Raw genomic sequence first — 12,847 nt, 5'->3', positions numbered from 1 at the left:
AGCTCTACCCAAAATAGCTTGTGGCCATGTAGTAGCTCCAACTTATATGGACCGTATGGCATAGCTCATAACCTTGTGTACAAAAAATAATATCTAATAGTAATAAACACTATAAAAATCATTTCGCAAGAGAGAGAGAGAGAGAGAGAGAGAGAGAGAGATTCATAGGCTAGGAACTTTCGCAGGTTAAGTATTGCTTCCTCATATTCATTTGCCAAGACTTTTGGGACTCACCTAGGTCTTAAGACTTGGCCATGCCCTAGGTCTAAAGCATGAGAGGAGAAGGCCATAAGGTATTACTATAGTGATCTAGGGAGCATAGCTGAGGTTATGGAGGCAATGGCCAAATGTCTATGGAGGTTGTACTTTGTTGTAGCAAAAAACAACAACAAAGAGGAGGGTGGGAGGTGGGGTTTCTAAATAAAGGTGGTTAATGGGGTTGTAGCTCAAGTGGTTTGGGTGTGTGGGAGTGTACATGGGTGTGTCGGTTCAAACCTTGGGTACACTTTAGATGCATTCTTCAAATTTCAAGCCTTTCTCAAGAATAAATGAATAAATAAATAAGGGAGGCACAAAATAAGAGGGGAAAAAGAAAATTCTTAATAAATTTAGAAAATGATAGAACATAAAGAGGAGGTTTAATCATGCCAATATTAAGGCCTTGATAAAGATGTTAAGAGGAAGGTCATAGGGTATAGGATACCCAAGGACCATTGAAGGCTCAAAAAGAGAGGAAAAGAAAGGGGGGTTTAACTAGTTTAGTTTTGACAAGGGGTTAGGAAGGTTGAGTCGTGTAGCAAAGAGGGGTTGACATTGGGATTTTCTATAAGAATCCATTAAAAAGGGGGGAGATTAAGGTTGTTTTATATTTATATATATATAAGTAGGCTAAATGTGAGCACATAACAAAAAGGAGATTGTGATTATATAGCTTAATTAAACAGTATAGTAATTATGTGTATGGCTAAAAAATATGTGGTAATATTACAGGCTTGTTATTAAACTTGAGTAATTGAACATGTAACTATATAAATTAATCAATAGAGAAGGGTGAATATGTGTATGTGATAGGGAAAATTCGTGTCATGGTTCATAAGCTAGGTTGTGTGGTGCTAGTTAAGATCATATTTACATGTAGAAAAGCACGGATCGTACATAAAAGGGTGGAATTTCTCAAAGAATGTGTGTATTCGTGAATATCAAAGAGGCATGAGGGGGGAGGGGGGAGGTAAGGTGGAGGAGGGGGAGGGGGGATTTGTTTCTCTAAAAGAAATAGTATTATGTGTAAGAACTTGTATTTTTCTAACATCAAACCCACAAATATTACAAGGTAGAGGTACCATCAAAATAAGTCGAACAATAATGGATTTAATGATTAGGCTAGATAAAGGAATGACCAAAATAGGTAGATTGCAACGATTATGATATACTTGAGAAGAACAACCTTCTTACTCCATAATTTTTTCATAGAGAGATCTTGATAGGTCACCACCATACACAATAAACTATCAAGTTGAGAGAAACTGCACTAACCCACACATGTAGGGGACCAAGACAAGGTGGGTGGTAACTACGGCTACCCACATGTTTGGGGTTTTGGTCCCACAATACACACCCCATCAACCTTTTCAGGTCAAGAGTTTTTGTTTGTCAAGTCTAATGAGGGGGTATTCTTTGCAGTGGCAATGACTTGTCAAAGATGTGATATGGTAAATCCATTTTTTGTGAAGTTCTTTACAAGCAACCAAAGATTTTCATATGTAGTGTCCATGTGGTTATTATGACAAACTATAGGTCCACCAAGAGATAAAAACCTTGTGGGACCATCTAGAGGGATGATTGCTTGCACATATCTGTTACAAAAGAAACAGATTTTTTTCGTTTTGTCATAGGTTTTTATGAGGATGAAATCATTATCACAAGAGAGTTTCATATTCAAGAAGGTAATTGTGATTTAGATAAAGCGGCCCATCTCAAAGAAAATAAAGGGGTTATCTTAGTAGTTGAACTCAAGAGGAACTCCTTTATAGATAGTGAAGATAAAATTTGGCTACCAAGAAATATGGTAGGATTAGGTATACTTATCAAAAGTAGATCATCATAGTATCAAAAGGAGCCAGAAAAATGCTTGAGAATATCAAATCTATTTTGCAAGGCCAAGTTTTTACCAACATTATATTCAAAGTATATCAAGAAGAGATTACACCATAAAGGTGAACAACTAAAACCCGTATGGATATCTTTATTTTACCTTTTAATGATACCATCAAGAGTAATGTATATGTCATTAATGATGCGAGTTGAGATATATGCAATCTTCGAGAGATAGTGAAGGATCCTTGGAAAATCTTTTGTCTATCCAAAGTGCCACATCCTTGGATATAGATAGAAAAGTTATTGTCTTATGATAGAAGGCCCTCATGATGATAGTATTAATAATGGATAAGGCCAAATTCTCCATCATGAATGTTTTCGTAGCATTTCTTGATATTAAGTGAAAAGGCACTACATATTTTATCCGGTAGGTTGATAAAAACATGCTAACGAGAGTCAACCCCCCAAAAGGATTGGATGTTACACCGGGAGAGTAGGTTTGTTTTTCCCTTTAGTTGGTGCTGCTTTAAATAGGCAAGGTATGTAATCTAGTACATTGCATGTGGCTACTCTTCAGTGCCAACTCATCGAACTACTTATGCACTCGCTTAGTTATCCGTATCCATCCACTCCACTAAAGCTAGTTCCCATACATACGCATCAAATATGTTAACAAATCCCCCTTAATGTGTGATCAATCATTATTGATTGCCATTGTCATCAAGGATGTGATTACAAAGTAAGATTGCCCCTTGTGAGTCCCCTATCATACTCATAAGCGTGATGTGACACAATCAAGATGTAAGCAAATGAATTTGGATTACAATTGTGAAATTTTTACAATTTCATTCTTTAGTTGACATTGTCAATGTGACTTCAACACTTCTTGCTTCTTTGATCTTAGATATTCATCTTTTTGTTGTTCTAACTTCCTTTGTCTTCATGGATGTCTCCATGGTCTTTACCTTTGTCCCAATCTTGGTCTCATTTGTTAATGATGCTTGAATCCTTAGTTCTTCTTCATTGTTTGTGTTTGCTTGATAAGGTGGATACAGAAGATATTTTGCTTTGCATTGATGGCTTAGCACACATGGCTTGATGGATTGTTACATGGATGGAGTTTGACTTTGTGAGGACATTACATTGCCTTAGACATTACTTGATGGCTTGATAGCTTGTATCAATTTTACATTGGCTAGGCATTGAATTTTAACACATATTTTTAGACTGCCTTTAAAAGACAAGCTAATTTTTGGAAAAAAACTCAAAGTGTGGATGCAAGCCACAATGTGAATGGGCTGTAGATGGAACCAGTTGAACAGAAGTAGTGTGAACACGGCTCTGCTTTTAGAATATCCATGTCAGTCCCGTAGCCCGGGTGGCCAGGGGTTTAGCTGAACTAATTCACGAAGTGTTAGTGTGGAAAGGCCTTAAGTGGGTCCTAATTAAGCCTTAGAATAACCAAGGGAATTAAGAAAAGGTCGAGCCGTGGTGCAGTTCGATGACGATGAGAAGCTCGGCGTCCTCCTCCCACGACAAGTGATTAATTGGAGAGCTTTGAGCTCTCTCTTAACCCACAAACTAGATCTCTCTTTCTTCTCTCCTCTGTCTGCTCGTTCCAATGTAGTTCCAAGCTGCTCTTCTCCTGCATATCCCGTGCGTGACCTCAGCTCTGGTATTGGCATGGTTGACATCGGCAGCAATGCCGAATCGTAGAAGGAGAGGTTGGAAACTAATGGGTTATCGAACCTCTTCTTCTCAAGTCCTGATTCTTGTTATCGAACCAAAGTTTTTAGGCCTAAAATGACCTTGCAGCCGTCGGCTACCACGGGAGGAAGCTTGAGTGCTTACAAAATTAGCAAGTTTGTTGTTGGAGAGGCAGCTTTCAATAAGTCTGGCCCCTTCACCTTTGATGTCACCAAGAATACTCTGTGAACCATTATTAATCATAAGGTTCTTTGCTCCAATAAGTACCATTTCGCAGAAGCGGGAAAAATCCAAGCCTTCTTTAACCGCATCATGAGCTTTGTGTGTGTGTGTGTGTGTGTGTGTGTGTGTGTGGACACAGAAATATATGTACATATATATACATGTGTACTTATTTCTTACCAACCTCGTTATTTTTGTTATCCCACTCGTCTTACTCAGGTTGTGTATTCCCTTATGTTATCCCACTCTTCTTACTAAGGTTGTGTATTCCCTTATGTTATTCCCCTTCTCATTAGGGGTTACTCTAAATGTCAATTTCTCTCTACTAATTCTCGTCGCTAGTTGCAATATTAGATCGTCCGTCACAACTTGCAATAATCATGACAAGTAATTGTCTCGTGTATGCATATGATAGTTGAATTTTTGGAGTGCACTATTAAGAATTTTGAGTACATTATAGTTGAGGATGATAAGCTGATGTTGAAGGGAGTGAGACTTGCACGAATGCAATCTACACAACTACAAGTGCAAAAAACAAGTAATGCAAGTCAGTTGACTTTCTTACAAACCCAATTTCCAGGACCGAATCAGACATTCCCTTGAGTTTAAATGAGGAGGGGTTTGACAATCACCTGGACAATCACCTGCCTTGGTTTCCAAGTCAGACTTAACATTATAGCAACCCAACAATTTATCCCAGCGCTCAAATCCATCAAACAGAGATGACCTACTACTGGAGTATGATCCACTTCTTCCTAATATGCAGGGCCCTAGTAGTCAACCACGTTATTTTGGCAATAGCCTCGAGCATGTTCTGCCTCTCCCTAACAGTTAGGGACCTACTGGTCAACCACATTCTTTTGGTGATAGCCTACTATATTACTTCCTATTAGTGTTTTTGTTATAATGTTGTGCTTCAACTACGCCCCTCCGCCCAAAACTTTCTTCAAGCCGGGACCAAATGAGTCCATAGATTCCCATGCCAAGGTGGCTTGGGAGACTCATCGAACATCTCTAAGAAGGGCCTAGGGATCATTTACCTATAGTATGAGAGTCTAGGCCTACTAGGCAAGCTAGGGGTATGAGGGCTCACCCTAGGTAGACAGACACAAAATGTCCTTTTTCCAAGAGGGATTTTAGGAGTGCAAACCACAGCTAGGTGGGGACTGGAGGCCATCCTTGAGGTGCCCTACAGCACCAACCATGCTACCTACATCCTCCCTCCTTAGTAGCCAACTACGGATTTGGTAGTGCCTACATAACGCTCTCATACATAGGCCCCCAACATGCCAGGAAGAGATTGACTACCAGCGTTTTGTCTAGAATCCTCAAGTTTGAGACTATGACGAGTTATAACTAAAAGAGCACCCTCATATCTAATGGTTATGGCCAAGAGATTGGCCCTGCTCTCAAGGTGTGACCGGAACTTCACACAATGGCGAATTGAGAAGTTCTACAACAAGCATCAAGATGTCAAAAGGAAGTAAGGGGTTGGGAGAAGGAAAATTGATGTGATCCTTTAAGGTTGGTTAGATTCTCCCATCAAAGACATTGTATATCTTATAGAGGTGGGGGCTAGCTGGACATCAAAGAGCGTCCTACCTCATTTGGCTTCTCACACACAAGGGCTTGGCAGTAGGAGTTGGCTCACCTAGATGCAACAAGATGAAGACTCCAGAGCATTGCCTTTGATCATGGGAGACATCCCAAATGGTGTGGAAAGGTGTTTATCACCTTCTCTGTTGAGTTGGCCCTAGCCTAGAGTGTGTATCCTAGGGGATCTTTCTATTAGCAATCACTTAGCTAAGGCCACCACCTAGTGTATGAGGCTAAGATACATGATATGATCCTTATCATAGGGGTCAGTTCTTATGTTGTGGTAAACCTGGATGCATTGCCCACCCATTAGGTACTAAAGTCCACAACACCATGCTCAAGAAGTGTGAAAGACTATTAGGAGCCTCACAAGGTGGCACAAATATAAGACTATTACAACCCTCACAAGTTGCCACATTGTGTATTTGGCAAGTTGTACTTAACAAGTCTTTTAGACCAGCAACACAGGTCAAGAACCACTGGTACTCCTTACATAAGCATAAAAACCGACAAAAAGGACATAGCGAGAATCACTCTATTCATGTACGACTCAAAATTTCACTCAATTGTTTGCTTTTTGTAATTTCTCCAATAACTTTTGACCTTGTTTTCTTCTACTCGTGAACCTTGAAATAAGCCAAGTCCTTTACATTCTCTCCTCCTCATGGACCTTAGAAATAAACTCAGTCCTTTGCCCACGAAATGTTTGTATAATCTCCTGTTGACCACATACAAGCAAACTTGAATTACACAGAACAGTGAGTAACCATCGCCTCTTCACTCAACAAATCGCCTGTAAAGATAAGCTCTTGGTACAATGGCCCCGTTAAGGCCTGGTGAGCTTTGCATTACCGTGACTTCCTCTTAATCACCTTATACATGGTTATTTCATACAACCTTGGGCTCTATCTGAACCATTACTTTTGAACCATTGGTTATTTCATACACGGTTCTTAACCATTAGTTTTGATAATGTGCCTAACAAAAAAACCGCAGATATCAAACTTTCTCCACTTTGTAAAACCACGTTCAGGGATGATCAAACTTTACAGCTTGCAAGTTAAATAATTTTTCACACATCAGGATCATGAACATGTGTGTCAGCTTGACAATTGATAATAGAGCATTTTCATCTACAGCAATGTGAAAGATTACAACATTAACAGGGCCCTTTCAAATTCACGGCTACTTCAGGGGAAAACACAGCCATCAAATAAGCGAACAACATTTGCTCGATATGTAAAGACATATATATTAACAGTTGACAGACCCGCTTTTGAAGATGACCTCTTGTACCTGCTAACAGTAAATAACTCTTTTATCTGTTCACCTGTAAACGAGCCCTCTATTCCTTTCAGGAATGGAAACCTTTTGACCTCTGGAATCCATTGATTTGTAAACAATGGTATTCTCAAATCAGGATCTCAACCTTGGAAAACTGAACAGAAATGCTTATGAAGGCAAAGGATGTTTCAAGGTGTAAACTCTTTCCCTCTTTTAAATCCAGAGTCGCAAACCATCCACTAAAATCACTCCACCTACCATGGTTGCACATGCTAAAACTGAACCTGCACACATTGACAGTCAGTCTAGCAGCACAATTTATTTCGCATCACTTATTCAGCTTAGTTAAGCATACAGTACTGTCACAACTTAAACGTTATCATCCACAACTCGTTTGTCATTCATATAACACAAACCACTCAACAGCATAAGATGTGCCATAAATGATTGATTTCCATGAGTGAGGTGCTTCTAGCTAGTTTATTCTCCCATTCAAAAAGATCTCCCTATGTTCAGAAAAGTATCCCTTATCCACTACTGGGTATGAAATCTCCACCTTGGAGATGGCGAAAGGAATTGGAGAAATTGTGACAAGGCTGCACTGCAGAAGTTGCTGTGCAGGCTCCAGGATTCAGGCCTACATAGAGGACTTTAGCTGTTGTATGCTCTCCCTAAGTAGCACTGAAGAGGGATAAGTGAGCTTCAGTATCACACACTTTGCTCTTTAACATAAAGAAATTGAAATCTACTTATGATGTGTGACAAAGACTTGAGGAGTTATATGCTCAAAAAAGTGCAGCAATTAAGGTTTATTGGTTGAAATATTTTATGGACCTTCGTATCATAGTACGGGGGAGTTTTGGAAACGAGGAAAACGGAAACGGGAAAAACCGGAGTTTTGGAGTTTCAGCCAAATTTTGGAAACGGCGTTTCGGATTGTACACTAAAATAAATACAGTATTATGTAGGCATGTAAATATATCAATGCCTACAACAACATGTACCCATATTTCATACAAAACTTTGAGTTTTCATGTCATGATTGAAATCATGATTCATTACATGTCATGACTCACGAGTAAAGATTGAGGAGTCAAGACTCAATGGTTAAAACTTAGGATAGCTTAACACAATTAAGACTCAATTTTCAAAATTTAAGGCAACAAAATGAATTCTAATTTATGACTCATGAATCATCTACGATCTAAAGACCAATGAAGAGACTGACATCAAGAACAATTGAACAAGAATCAAGATGCATAATAAGTGAAATCAAGATACAATGATACATGTAACAATGTCATGTAAATAATCTATCAAAACTCCAAAGTCTAGTGAGCACTAAGCACTGTGTAGTATGTACTAGTCTCTAGACTCTAGTAACTACTGAGTAATAAGTATCAACATCAATGAACAACTGACAACTGTAGTCTGGACTCTGCAATGCTAAACTAACTCCTATATATCACGAGTCATGACTCATCTAGACTCTAATGATCTGTGCATCATCTCCTCGTCCGACTCCGAGGACCCTGATCGAGAAGTCGATGAAGTAGTCTCAACCTCAGCCTCAAACTCTAGCCTTGACTCTACCTGTGATGCACAACCACGTGTGGCCCTCGCTCTAACCCTCCTCTGTGTGCGAGTCTCATGCACCGATGCCAATAGCTCCTCATAGAGCATGGACTAGATATCCTGCTTTTCCTGTGATATCACACACCTTCTCTATATCAATCTTAACATTCACCTATAAAGGTGAACGAGACAAAGATATATCATATAAGAGAATATTCAACATGTTCAATGTTTATACATATCACAATTTACAATTCAACTTTCAAGCAATGTAAAAGTGTCAAGGTTAAAAAGTTAATTATACATAATACTAATCATTACCAATTTACCTATGAAGGCTCAGGAAACAAAGTCATTCTCTCAAAAAACTGGAGATTGCAATGGTAAAACATTAAAACCCCGGCTGGGCAATTGTGAGCTTGTTTCTCTTTTTGGTGTGCGAGAGGGCCATGTGCTCCAGTTCCTCTCAACAGGCCTTGAACTACAACCTTGCGAAAGGACACGAATGGCAATGCGTTTCTATTCAAATTTAAAAGATTAAGGTTAAGTAATTGACAATTGTAAATATGCAAGCCGCAAAATCAACATTTGAGTGGGCAATAGATTATAAAATCTGTTACCAAGGTTACATAATGCATTAGATAATCGAGATTGAAAATGTAAAAGTCACCAGTCATATACCAAAGTAAGAGCACAATTGCCGTATTTCTCCCACCAACAGATAAGTTGAAGCTGTCTCTCAAAGCCTAGTTGTGGGTTGGCCAAAATGAAAAGAATAATTGCAAAATGTCAGCAAATCGTCCTCTACTCTCCTCATCATATCTATATCATTCCCTGTGAGGCGTCTCATGTACTCCATAAAGCTCTCCTCTAACTCCTCACTAGTGTACTACTTCTCACTACACCAAAAGGGATGCAAGATATGTGCGACAACATGGATTAGTTTATGGAACCAATCCCATTGTGCATTTCACACTACACGAATCTCATCAACCCTTCAGAGCTAAGGATAATAGATCATAGATAAAATAAGTTAAAAACTTAGAAGTTAGAATAATGATCAATTATCAAGGAGTCATTAACATCAAATAATTGCATGTCTAAAAGTTAAACAATAACTTACTTGTCTTGGGACAAAAAGCTTTGTGAAGCAAGGCCTCACTAATTTTAGACATATGATCATATAGAAGGTCCAAAGTACTTCCCTCCATATCAATGATACACAATACAGTGCAAATAGAAGTGAGACTTTTTACCAATGCCTCTACCTCAACCCACCAACTTTCATTTAAAATATTGTGTCTAAAAGCAAGAGCCTTTGCACCTTATGTGAGTCATTCGTGGCATACAATAGTCCGTATCAGATTTGGATGAACCTGCATCAACCTCTCCAATACAATAAATATATAAGCAAATCTAATGGTAAAGGGCTTCAATAGCTCAAGTGTGCTATCGGCTCGAAACATGCTTGTGACGGATGGCCTCTTCTTCACAAATCTTAGAATACTTCTTATCGTCTTGAAAATGTCATTCACCCAAGATATTTGCTCAACATCTTCAATAAGCAAGTCAAGGCAATGGAATACACATGAAATCCATACTATGCTAGAAAACTTCTCCTCAAGCATACGTCCCATAGACACACAATTGCTTTCATTATCCATCACCACCTGCACCACATTTTCGATCCCTACGTCCGTGATGACCTATCACATGGGCTCCCAAATGAAAGCTCCTATTATAGTAAGACCTAAGGCAGAGGTACTGATGGCCTTAATAAACATGGTGCCTTTACATGAAGATACCAAAACATTGTAAACATTCCTTCGACGCATATCTGACCATCTATCGCATCATATCCTGCATCCATATTTCACCCATGTCTCCAATTGAGGCTCTATAGATGCTTTCTCCTTTCGAAGCTCTTGTGTACATAATGCATCCGTGGAAGGGCCTTCCCACTCACACCCTATGCGGCTCACTACCCTAATTGTCTTCTTTCATTGATGTGTAATGGCCACATTGAAAAGGAATAGCACACCGAATAAATAACTATGTGAGTTCTCTAGCTGCCTCCACAATTACCTACCTCTAAAGTCGTGTGGAAACTTGCACCATGCAAGGAGCTCTTTTGTCCACCACCACTAAAATATGGCAACAAGGTTTTTTTTGCACTTGAACCTAATACAGATATTAATGCACTTCTTTTTTATGGCCTAATGGCACCTCTAATTTGGCTAGCACCACTAGGCCCACTAGTCTCTCCTTGCACCACGTGTGCTTCATTAGCCCGATACGGTGTTGGATGTGGTGTCGGCACATTTGCGTAAGGCCCGATGCCTTTGTTCGGAATGCATATCAAGTAGTCTTTCACACGTGTTACGCTCCCCTATTCCTCCAATCCACAATAGTTGCACCGCCACTTCTTTGATCCACCAAAGCCCTCGTATCCTTTCATTGGAATGACGTGCCTCCAATATGGATCCAGTGCCATGATATAATGATTAACCTTTAGGTAATGGATTAGAATTAAAAGAAGAACCACAACAAGAACAAGCAGAAGCTAGAGCAGGAGGAGACGGCGGGCCGTGGGAGCTAGAGTATACCGTGAAGGCTGGAGTGTACACGCTGCCACTTGTGAAGTCCGAATAAGAAAAAGAAAAAAAAGAAAAAGAAGAAAAAGAGGTGGGAGCTGGAGGAGGAGACAAGCCACGAGAGCTAGAGTGTGCATGCTGCCACCAGTAGAGTCCGAACTGGGATCACGATTCGGACACGATTAGCATGCTCGATAACCCAACACGAAATGGACCACACAATCGCAAAACGGTGGTTTGCCGTTTCCATTCTGGTCCGAAACAGCCAAATGGCGTTTTGGGATACACTGCTTTGTATGAAATAAGGTACAGCCATGTTTGCACATTTAAATGAGTTTAATTTTCAAAGTAGCTAATTGCTTTGAATTTCCACATTAATGAGGAGTTCAAGGTTACATTTTTGCTACGTACTTTGCCTAAAAGTTGGGACACTTTTAGAACAGCAATGAGTAACTCCAATGCCATGATAGGGCGAGTCTGAAAACAAAGCACACAACAAGTCTCATGGAAAAAATATAAAGTGTCATCATTGTGGCAAGAAAGGGTACTTCAAGCGAGATTGCTTTAAGTGGAAGAAAGAAAAGGACAAGGATAAAAGTAGTGATGATAGCAAAGATGAGAAAAAGGACAGCCAACAGGCAAAGAAGAGCAATGTGCAGATAGAGAAAGTCAATATAGTCAGTCATAATGGCATTGATGTACTCTTTGCTTCTTCTTTTAGTGCACAATCATTAATTACAGATTCTAATGATGACATGCACACTTAGATTCTTGATTTAGATACCTCATTCCATGTGACCCCATATGTGAGTGGCTTTCTGACTACAGTGGTGGTAGACATGGTGTTGTCCACTTAGGAGACTACTATGCATGTGACATTGCAAGGATTGACAATGTCTAGTTGGTATTTCAATACGATTCAATGTTCACCTCGCATAATGTGAGGCATGTACCCCAGCTTAAGAAGACCTTGATAAGCACAAGACAGCTAAATGATAAAGGCTATCACACCACTTTTGGGGATGACAAATGGAAGATATTGTCACATGACCCAGAAGAAGACGATGAAGCCACAAGAAACAGTCCCAATCGGTGAGCACGAGTGATTCCTTTCACCTCCCAGCCTTGCCTAGTATGTTGTTGGCCAGACCATCGTGATCCGATTGCAAGCCGTCAAACCTTGGTGAGTCCTACTATTCTTGGACTCTCTTTATTTCTAGGCTCCCCTTAACCCCGTTCGGGCGGCCAAGAGCCCGGACGGTCATCCTCGTGCGTGTTCCCCTTGATTTACCTTAATGTCACATTAAATGTCACTTTAATGTCACATTCAATGTTTGTGACCTTAATGTCACATTAAATATCACTTTAATGTCACATTAATGTCACATTTCCTTCCCCTTAAGAATCGGTTTCGTCCTCGAAAACGATACTTGGAAGGTCTAACTGTAAATCGGGAAACCTTTTCTTTAAAGTACTTACTCGCTCCCATGTTAAGCTTTCTTCTGAACAATCTAGGACATTTTGTAGTAGTCTTCTTGGATGATATCTTGATCTTTAGTAAATCTAGAGAAGAACATTTGAAACACTTACAATTAGTACTCCAACTGTTAAGACCACATTCCCTTCATGCAAAGAAAACTAAATGTGAATTCTTTGCACAAGAGGTCAAATATTTGGGGCATATTATCTCGAAAGAGGGAATCAACATGGATCCAGAAAAGTAACGGCAATTATTGAATGGCCGTCTCCAAAGAACCTGGAAGAGCTACAAATCT

The 12,847-nt window shown here is 39.6% G+C and overlaps 1 protein-coding gene across 6 annotated transcripts in view; it reads right to left on the bottom strand.

The window, feature by feature from the left end:
* Positions 1 to 6,615: 6,615 nt before the first annotated feature.
* Positions 6,616 to 12,847, bottom strand: part of LOC148029104 (extra-large guanine nucleotide-binding protein 3-like) — an 88,249-nt gene continuing 82,017 nt past the window's right edge. For 4 of the 6 annotated variants that reach the window (XM_087687864.1, XM_087687867.1, XM_087687868.1 and 1 more), the window contains exon 11: positions 6,618 to 7,187. The gene's annotated coding sequence lies outside the window, so the exon portion shown is untranslated. Of the gene's footprint in view, positions 7,188 to 7,716; positions 8,608 to 12,847 lie in introns of those variants that run through there. The other 2 variants (XM_087687866.1, XM_087687865.1) reach the window with 2 other exon arrangements.

Source organism: Lygodium microphyllum, chromosome 11, assembly GCF_053477565.2.
Source record: "Lygodium microphyllum isolate KBCC chromosome 11, Lygodium_microphyllum_v1.1.10, whole genome shotgun sequence".
Taxonomy (NCBI): Eukaryota; Viridiplantae; Streptophyta; class Polypodiopsida; order Schizaeales; family Lygodiaceae; genus Lygodium; species Lygodium microphyllum.
Note: the sequence above shows the minus strand (reverse complement) of the source record. Positions and strands in the feature narration are given on the sequence as shown.